At 44.0% G+C, this 9392-nt stretch overlaps 1 non-coding gene across 1 annotated transcript; it reads left to right on the top strand.

The window, feature by feature from the left end:
• Positions 1–9025: 9025 nt before the first annotated feature.
• Positions 9026–9098, top strand: trnav-cac (transfer RNA valine (anticodon CAC)). The gene has a single exon. It is a non-coding gene; the product is annotated as a tRNA-Val (tRNA).
• The last annotated feature ends 294 nt before the right edge of the window (positions 9099–9392 follow it).

Here is a 9392-nt window from a genome sequence, read left to right on the forward strand (position 1 = left end):
TGTAATTTTTTCTAGTGTATTCAGAATAATAAATTATTGTTTTGTTCATAAAGCCATGGTTTGTGACTGATGTTTCTTTAGGATAAAGAGCCCATTATTTAAATGTAAAATTAAACCTTGTGAAGATAAAAAGGAATTGCCCCAAATTAAAGTGTAAAATCACTTTGCACCTTTTTGCTCCTCCATCTGGACCATGTGTAACTTTCCCAGTGAGCTGCTGGATTCTGTAATAAATCACAATGTACTCTTACCCCTTCTGCTGTGTTACTAAACTGGACAGGGTCCCTCAGCACTCTCCTGACCTGTTACTGTTACAAATACTGTTATTGTTTCAGATTAAAGAAAAATATGAATAATAGAGAATTAAACCAAATCCCAGATCAGAACTACATTCAGATTGAGTCCAATTTTACGTTGATTTATTTAATACAAGCAAGAATTGCATTCTCTACACCAAATGGCTCATTTGACCTTTCCTCCGAATGTCTGGTCTCTCCTTCTCTGTAAGAATTAAGTCCAAATAACCAAATATTAATCCATTTTTTTGCAGAAGTTCACATTTTGGTCTTTGATTCCCTCACTGCACCGCTGTCTTTGTGTTAAACACCAGCTAGTTCCAGTCTCACTCAGTTTGTATCTTTAACTGTAGTGCAACAGTGATTTAACAGGAACAGCAAATGAACCCTCTCCCTGCCTCTCACCATAACAAGCTCCACCTTGTCCCTCAGTAAGATGGCTGCCTTATTGGCGGCCATTATGTTTCAGGATCAGGGCCGCCATTTTGTTTCAGCTTCATGGCGGACAATTTGTTCAATATGTCTATCTTGCCCCCCAGTAAGTTGGCCGTCTTTCCTCAAAGATAAATGGCCAACTTGCCCCTCAGTTAATTGGCCGCCTTGCCCCTCAGTTAAATGGCCGCCTTGCCCCTCAGTAAGATTACTGCATTGCTGGTGTCAGTTTAGTTTCAGGTTCATGAGATTGAAGTTGTTCATAGATTCATTGTTTCATGGTCGGTACAGCACAAGAGGAGGCCATTCGTCCTACTGTGCATGTGCCAGCTCTTCGAAAGGGCTGTCGAATTAGTCCCATGTCCCCCTCTGCCCTTTCCCCACAGCCTTTATGGGGGCTTTGTAATAGTAGTTGTGCTATGGAAATACATATATATGTATAGATGCAAATTTATGTTGTCGTTGTTGCTCTAATATATATATACAAGTTGTTGTTGTCGATAGACTGTTTCTCAATCTTTTACTCTTCAGATTCTTCTCCTTTATAAACTGGGCTTTGTTTCTGTGTAAATGAATGTTGCTGAGAGATTGTTTCTGTAACTGTGTGAGGGATCTTGTTTTGTATTAGTTTTTTTAAAAAACATTTTTACTTTGGCTGTTTTGAATGTCATGAATTTGTTTGAACTCTTTGGTTAATTGGAAAAAGCCACAAACTGTAAGTTGACCACAAACTACAGGCTTTTTGTCCACTGCTAATTAAAACAAGAGAAAAGAGCAAAGGTAAAGTTCGTTCACCTTTGCAAACTGCAACATAAAGGGTGAAGTAGCAAAATATGGCCAGGCTTTTTGTCCCCTGCTCCAGGAACAGAAGAGAAAATGAGCACAGGGGCAATTTGGACAATGCAGCAAACACAGGCAGACAGACCAGCACCTTTTAGGGGAGGGTTGGTGAAGGCCGGGGGTGGGGGTGGTGAGTGAGGCAATGAGTGGCAAAACAGGAGAGAAAACCCTGCAAACTTGTATTAGAGAGAGAGAGAAGCAACTTGTGCTCTTCAGTCTGCCGTGAGTGTTTTTCTGTCTCTCTCTTTCTCCCAACTTTTCTCTCTTTTCTTTAGATTTTCTGCTTTGTAACTGGGGAGTTTGTTTGTCAGTGGTATTTGCTGAGGGATTGCTGCCTGTGTAATGGAAAGAGTGAGTGAGTGAGTGTGAAAGTGTGTGAGTGAGTGAGTGTGAGGGAGCTCTGTGCTCTCGCTGAGCAGTTTTAATCGCTTGTTTTGTTTCTAATCAATCCCTTTTCACTATCTCTCTCTCCCTCCAGAGGACTTTTTTTGTGGAAATGTTGTAACATGAAGATGTGGAAAGAGAATTTTTGGGAGGAGGTGGAATCCTTGGACAAGGAGCTTTCTCTCCACATGGGACAGACTGAGGCCTTCACCACAAGCTGCACACAATGGGGCTCGTGTGAGTTGTATCTGGGTCACTGTGGGATCAACGGGCGTGCTGTGGGATCACTGGGACACTGCAGGTTCACTGGGACATTGTGGGATCAATGGGACACTGTGGGATCAATGGGACACTGTGAGATCACTGGGACACTGCGGGATCACTGGGACAATGTGAGATCACTGGGACATTGTGGGATCAATGGGACACTGTGGGATCAATGGGACACTGTGGGATCAATGGGACACTGTGAGATCACTGGGACACTGCGGGATCACTGGGACACTGTGAGATCACTGGGACATTGTGGGATCACTGGGGCACTGTGGGATCAATGGGACACTGTGGGATCACTGGGATACTGTGGGATCAATGGGACACTGTGAGATCAATGGGACACTGTGAGATCAATGGGACACTGTGCGATCAATGGGACACTGTGGGATCAATGGGACACTGTGGGATCACTGGGACACTGTGAGATCACTGGGACACTGTGCGATCAGTGGGATACTGTGGGATCACTGGGATACTGTGAGATCACTGGGACATTGTGGGATCAGTGGGACACTGTGGGATCAATGGGACACTGTGGGATCAATGGGACACTGTGGGATCACTGGGACACTGTGCGATCAATGGGACATTGTGAGATCACTGGGACACTGTGGGATCACTGGGACACTGTGAGATCACTGGGACACTGTGAGATCAATGGGACACTGTGGGATCAATGGGACACTGTGGGATCACTGGGACACTGTGGGATCACTGGGACACTGTGAGATCACTGGGACACTGTGAGATCACTGGGACACTGTGGGATCACTGGGACACTGTGAGATCACTGGGACATTGTGGGATCACTGGGACACTGTGGGATCAATGGGACATTGGGGGATCAATGGGACACTGTGGGATCAATGGGACACTGTGGGATCACTGGGACACTGTGGGATCAATGGGAAACTGTGGGATCAATGGGACACTGTGGGATCAATGGGACACTGTGGGATCAATGGGACACTGTGGGATCATTGGGACACTGTGGGATCAATGGGACACTGTGGGATCACTGGGACACTGTGCGATCAATGGGACACTGTGGGATCAATGGGACACTGTGGGATCAATGAGACACTGTGGGATCACTGGGACATTGTGAGATCACTGGGAAACTGTGGGATCAATGGGACACTGTGGGATCACTGCGACAGTGGCGGCCATTTGGTTTAAGATGGCCGCCTTACTGGCCGCCATTTTGTTTCAGCTTCATGGCGTTACAGGAGAAACTTCTATACCCATTCTATGTCATATATAAATATTATAAACATGTATATATACATGAAATTTTATGTACACAAGTTGTTGTATAAAAGAAACCCTATCAAACATTTGCACAAATGCAGTTTGGATACTGTGGCTTCTGGGTGCACTGTGGGAACACTGGGTGCATTGTAGGATCACTGGGATCACTTTGAGAACACTGGGACACTCTGGAATTACTGGGACACTTTTCATCACTGAGGCAATATCACTGGGTGCACTGTAGGATCACTGGGTCACTCTGCGGTGACTGTGGGGCCACTGGGTGCACGGTGGATCACTGGGACACTGTGCATGTCTGGGGCACTATCACTGATTGCACTGTGGGATCAGTGGGTCTCTCCGCGATCACTGTGGGATGACTGGGTGCACTGTGGGATCACTTGGTCACTGTGGGAACACTGTGGGATATTTATTTATCCAGTTGGGCCGAATATCCCCTGATTCTCTGCTGTACATTCGATGTAATTCTATGTAGTATACAAATATATATAATGCTGTTGTTGTTGTCGTGAAGCAGGGACTCCCGGAGAGACTTCTTTACCAGATGGGCCGAATGGCCTCTTTCTGTGCCGTGCTGTAGTCCATGCTATATATATGGATAGATAAATATATTATATGTACAAGAACATGTTGTAAAATAGAAATAGCAGTTTGGCCGAATGGCCTCTGTGCTGCATTGTGCTGTACTGTACATTCAATGTAAAATATATGTGACTATGTAACTATAAAATATATTATTTTATACTGCATGTTCAAGAATTTGTTGTTGTTGTCAAATGAGGAATTCAGGGGAAAATCTTTACCCAGATGGGCCGAATGACCTGTTTCTGTGACGTGGTGCATTCTATGTAATATTTATGTGAAGATATATTATATTGTATTATACGTACAAGAAGTAGTTGTTATAAAATAGAAATAGCAGTCGGGCCGAATGGCCTCTGTACTGCTCTGTACTGTACATTCGAAGTTAAATATATATAAATATATAATTAGATTATATGTTTTATTATATTTTCTACTCCAGAAGTTGTTGTTGTCAAATAAGAAATTCAGAGGAATTTCTTTACCCAGATGGGCTGAATGGCCTGTTTCTGTGCCGTGCTGTATTCTATGTAATATATATATATAAATACATGTACGGGGTTAAATTCGATAACCCCCGAATCCGGGCGCGGGGGTCGATTAACCCCCACGTGATTAACCTGCACCCAGTCTTTGAGATGCAGACAGCCCGTGAGATTGGTGCTGCCTGGTGATTTACCTGATTCCTGCGAGCAGTCAGTCCTGGCTGTGCTGTTGAGCGGCTTCTCAGCAGCAGGGGGTTCGATGTTGCTTGAGTGGTGAGCACCTCGTGAAGGCAGGCTGCACCTCTTAAAGGCAGGCTGCACCTCACAAAGTCAAACATTTGATTCAGATACAAACCAACAGGGTCATTTCTTCTCCTACAGTTTTGATTGGCAGCTTCTTTTGAATTAAACAGACCATTGCTTAAAATGACTGGCTCCCAGTCACTGTTTTGAAGGCATGTATCTGCCTGTCTTTTTGAAACCGGTGAGTCTGTTTGGAATCTCTGAGAATGTTAATCAAGTCGACAGCTTCCATAGGTTGTGAGAAAAAGACAACAAAGAACCAGGATGTTTGAAAGTTCGGTCACAGTTTCGTATAGTATTTGTGAATTATTTATTATTTTCTTTTCCAATAAGGATCTGGTTGAGCTTTACAGTAAAACTGTTGTCTTACTGCTACTATTCTGTTTATTCTCTTACTGTTTCATCAATTTGTTTGGCAGTTAAAGTCTAAAACAAGCTCGAGTGCAGTGTGAATCTGTCACCCTCTGAAGAGCAGGCACTATTAGGCACTGGATAGAACGAGTGGGCTGAGATAATCTGAAGGGGTTTCACTGTTCATTACCTGGAGCCCTTCAAATGTTACATTGATATCAGGACAAGCGGAAACATTGAGACATTGGGAGTGAAGCCTCACCTTACAGAGGAGCTGCTTTTTCAAGCTTAGAAATACAGCTGATTTTAAATCAGCAAAATTTCACTTCATTAAAGTTGACAAAAAGGCAACTATCTCTGAACTGTCTCCACTATCTGAAAAACACGGACATTTTACTGACCGTGGAATAATGATCTTGTTGAAACTGTACAAAATAAAACTCAATTGTAATCTTTTTACAATAACGATCTGATATAAAGCATTCTCCAAACAAACAAAAGCACCAAGCATCCCCGGGACATTGAGAGATTATGTGAGTGGGCAAAACTGTGGCAAATGGAGTTTAATGTGGGGAAATGTGAGGCCATCCACTTCGGATCTAAGAAAGATAGATCAGAGTGTTTTCTAAATGGTGAGGAGCTCAGAACTGTGGAGGAGCAGAGAGATTTAGGGGTCCAAGTACAGAAATCATTAAAAGCTAGTGGACAGTTACAAAAATAATTGAAAAGGCTAATAGAATGTTGGCCTTTATTTCAAGAGGGCTGGAACATAAAGAGGTGGAAGTTATGTTCCAGCTGTACAGAGCTCTGGTTAGAGCCCATCTGGAGGACTGCATTCAGTTCTGGGCACTGCACCTCAGGAAGGATATATTGCCCTTGGAAGGGCTGCAGCGCAGATTCACCAGAATGATATCGGGGCTAAAAGGTTTAAATTATGAGGACAGGTTGAATAGACAAGGCTTGTATTCCCCTGAATATAGAAGATTAAGGCGTGATTGAATTGAGTTGTTTAAGATGATGAAAGGAGTTGATAGGGTCGATAGAGATAAATTACTTCCTCTGTTGGGGGAGTCTAGAACAAAGGGGCACAACCTTAAAATTAGAGCCAGGCCGTCCAGGGGTGATGTCAGGAAGAACTTCTTCACACAATGGGTAGTGAAAATCTGGAACTCTCTCCCACAAAAGTCTGTTGAGGCTGGGGGTCGATCCGAAATTTCAAAACGGAGATTGATAGACTTTTGTTCGGCAAGGGTATTGAGGATTCTGGAACCAAGGCGGGTCGATGGAGTTAAGATACAAATCAGCCATGATCGAATTGAATGGCGGAACAGGTTGAGGAGCTGAAATGTCTACTCCTGTGCCTATGTAACAGGCTCGTGTGGCTGAATGGACTCCTCTTGTTCGTATGTAACATGCGCGAGGGGCTGAATGGCATCCAGATCCTGTATAACAGTCTCGAAGGGATGAATGGTCTCCTCCTGTTCCAGTGCAACAAGCTCAAGGGGCTTAATGACCAAGTCCCATTCCAGTGTAATAGGCTCGAGGTGCTGAATTGCCTTCAGTTCCAGTATAACACGCTCGAGGGGCTGAATGGCATGCTGCTGTTCCTATGTAACAGGCTTGCGGGGCTGATTGGCCATCAGATCTGGTGTAAGGGGCTCGAGGGGCTGAATGGCCTTCTCCTGTTGCTATCTGACAGGCTTGAAGGGTTGATTGGCGTCTAGTTCCTGTATAAAAGGGTCGAAGGGCTGAATGGCCTTCAGTTCCCAGATAACAGGCTCGAGGGGCTCAATGGCCTCCTCCTTTTGCTATTTAACAGGCTTGAGGGGTTGATTGGGCTCAAGTTCCTGTATAACAGGCTCGAAGGGCTGAATGGCCTCCTCCTGATTCTATGTAACAGGCTTGAGGAGATGATCGGCCTCCAGTAACGATGAAACAGGCTTGAGGGGCTGAATGGCCTCCTCCTTTTCCTGTGTAACAGCCTTCAGAGGCTGAATGGCCTTCAGTTCCCATATAAGAGGCTTGAGGAGCTCAATGGCCTCCTTCTGTTCCTGTCGATCAGCCGTGAAGGACTTGCCGCCATTTCGTCCAAGATGGCCACCGTACTTACAGCCATTTTGTCCAAGATGTCCGGCGAACTTGCCACCATTTTGTCTAAAAATTAGAGCCGGACCTTTCAGGAGCGAGATTGGAAAACATTTCTATACACAATGGGTGGTAGAAGTTTGGAACTCTCTTCCGCAAACGGCAATTGATACTCGCTCAATTGCTAAATTGAGATCTGAGATAGATGGCTTTTTGGCAATCAAAGGTATTAAGGGATATGGGCCAAAGGCGGGTATATGGAGTTAGATCACAGATCAGCCATGATCTTATCAAATGGCGGAGCAGGAACGAGGGGCTGAACGGCCTTCTCCTGTTCCTATGTTCCTATCATATTATTTATATGGAATTCCGACAGGCATTTGATAAGGTTCCACACAAGAGACTGTTGGCAAAAATGAAAGCACATGGAACTTGAGGCAATGTATTGACATGGATAGAGAATTGGTTAGGAGATAGGAGACAGAGAGTAGGGATAATGGGTACATACAACAATTGGCAGGATGTGACTAGTGGTGTCCCCCAGGGATCTGTAACTGGGGTCTCAGCTTGTCTCCATGATTATCAATGACTTAGATGAAGGAACAGAGAGTCGTATATCCAAGTTTGCTGATGACACTAAGTTAGGTGTTACAGTAAGTAGTGTGGATGCGAGTGGAAAGTTGCAAAGGGACATTAATAGATTAAGTGAGTGGGCAAAACTATGGCAGATGGAGTTCAATGTGGGGTAATCCACTTTGGACCGATGGTCAGGGTATTTCCCAAATGCTAAGAAGCTGGGAACTGTGGAGAAGCAGAGAGAATTAACGGTTCATTTACATAAATCAATAAAACCTAACGGACGGGTCCAAAAAATAATTTAAAAGGCTAACGGAGTGTGAGCCTTTATCTCAGGGGTCTGGAATATAAAGAAGTGGAAGTTATGTTACAGTTATATAAAGCTCTGGTTAGACTGCGTCTGGAGTCACTGCGTTCAGTTTTGGACACTGCACCTCAGGAAGGATAGATTCGCCTTGGAGGGGGTGCAGAGCAGATTCACCAGAATGTTACCGTGGCTAAAATGGTCAAATTATGAGGACAGGCTGCAGAGACTGGGCTCGTATTCCCTCGAGTATAGAAGATTGAGGGGCGGTCTGAGCGAGGTGTTTAACATGTTTAAATGATTCGATAGAATAGAGAGAGAGAATCAATTTCCTTTGAGGAATCAAGAACGAGGGGGACATCACCTTAAAATTAGAACCATGCCATTCAGGTTCGAAATCAGGAAGCACTTTTTTACACAAAGGGCAGTAGAAGTCTGGAACTCTGTCCTCCAAAAGACTGTGGATGCTGGGGGTCAACTGAAGCTATCAAGACTGAGATCGATAGTTTTTTGTTGGGTGAGGGTATCGAGAGATCGGGAGCAAAGACGGGTAAATGGATTTGCGGTTCAGATTATCTCTGATCTAATTGAAGGGTGGAACAGGTTCAAGGGGCGAAATGGCCTCCTCATGTTCCCAATGGAAATGTTGAGAATATGTTTTGTTGAGCCTGTGATGTCAGGTTCCACACCTGTCCAAACAAGGCAGGTCACATTTGGGAGTTTAATAACTTTGAAATGAACATTTTTCTTTTGTGACTTGTGCAACTTCGATCAATTGAATAGTTATGAAAGAGAATCAATGCCGTCATTCTAATTTCTGGCTACTAACCAAAGCAGAGGTTTCCGTAGTGAAGTGGTTATCACGTTCGCCTCACACGCGAAAGGTCCCCGGTTCGATCCCGGGCGGAAACATTATGTTGGGGCAGATATTTTTTTCATCTGTGAAAGAGCCGGTCCTGTTAAATTTAACACAAATTCTTGGTCTCACGAGCACTGAACATTTTAAACCGAGCCCTTCAAAATACAGTGTGTAAAATGAGAAGGGATAAAAAGTTCATCGCACAAAAGAAATTATTTAAGTTTTCCAACTTCCCTCAGTAGCCTTTCATTCTGCAAAATAACGTTATCAGTTAATTAATGGTGAATAAAACCATGATTGTTTTTATTTCTAAAATGCGATTAATATAAAAAGTGCTCAAAAGTTGC

This window comes from Heptranchias perlo, unplaced genomic scaffold, assembly GCF_035084215.1.
Source record: "Heptranchias perlo isolate sHepPer1 unplaced genomic scaffold, sHepPer1.hap1 HAP1_SCAFFOLD_63, whole genome shotgun sequence".
Taxonomy (NCBI): domain Eukaryota; kingdom Metazoa; phylum Chordata; class Chondrichthyes; order Hexanchiformes; family Hexanchidae; genus Heptranchias; species Heptranchias perlo.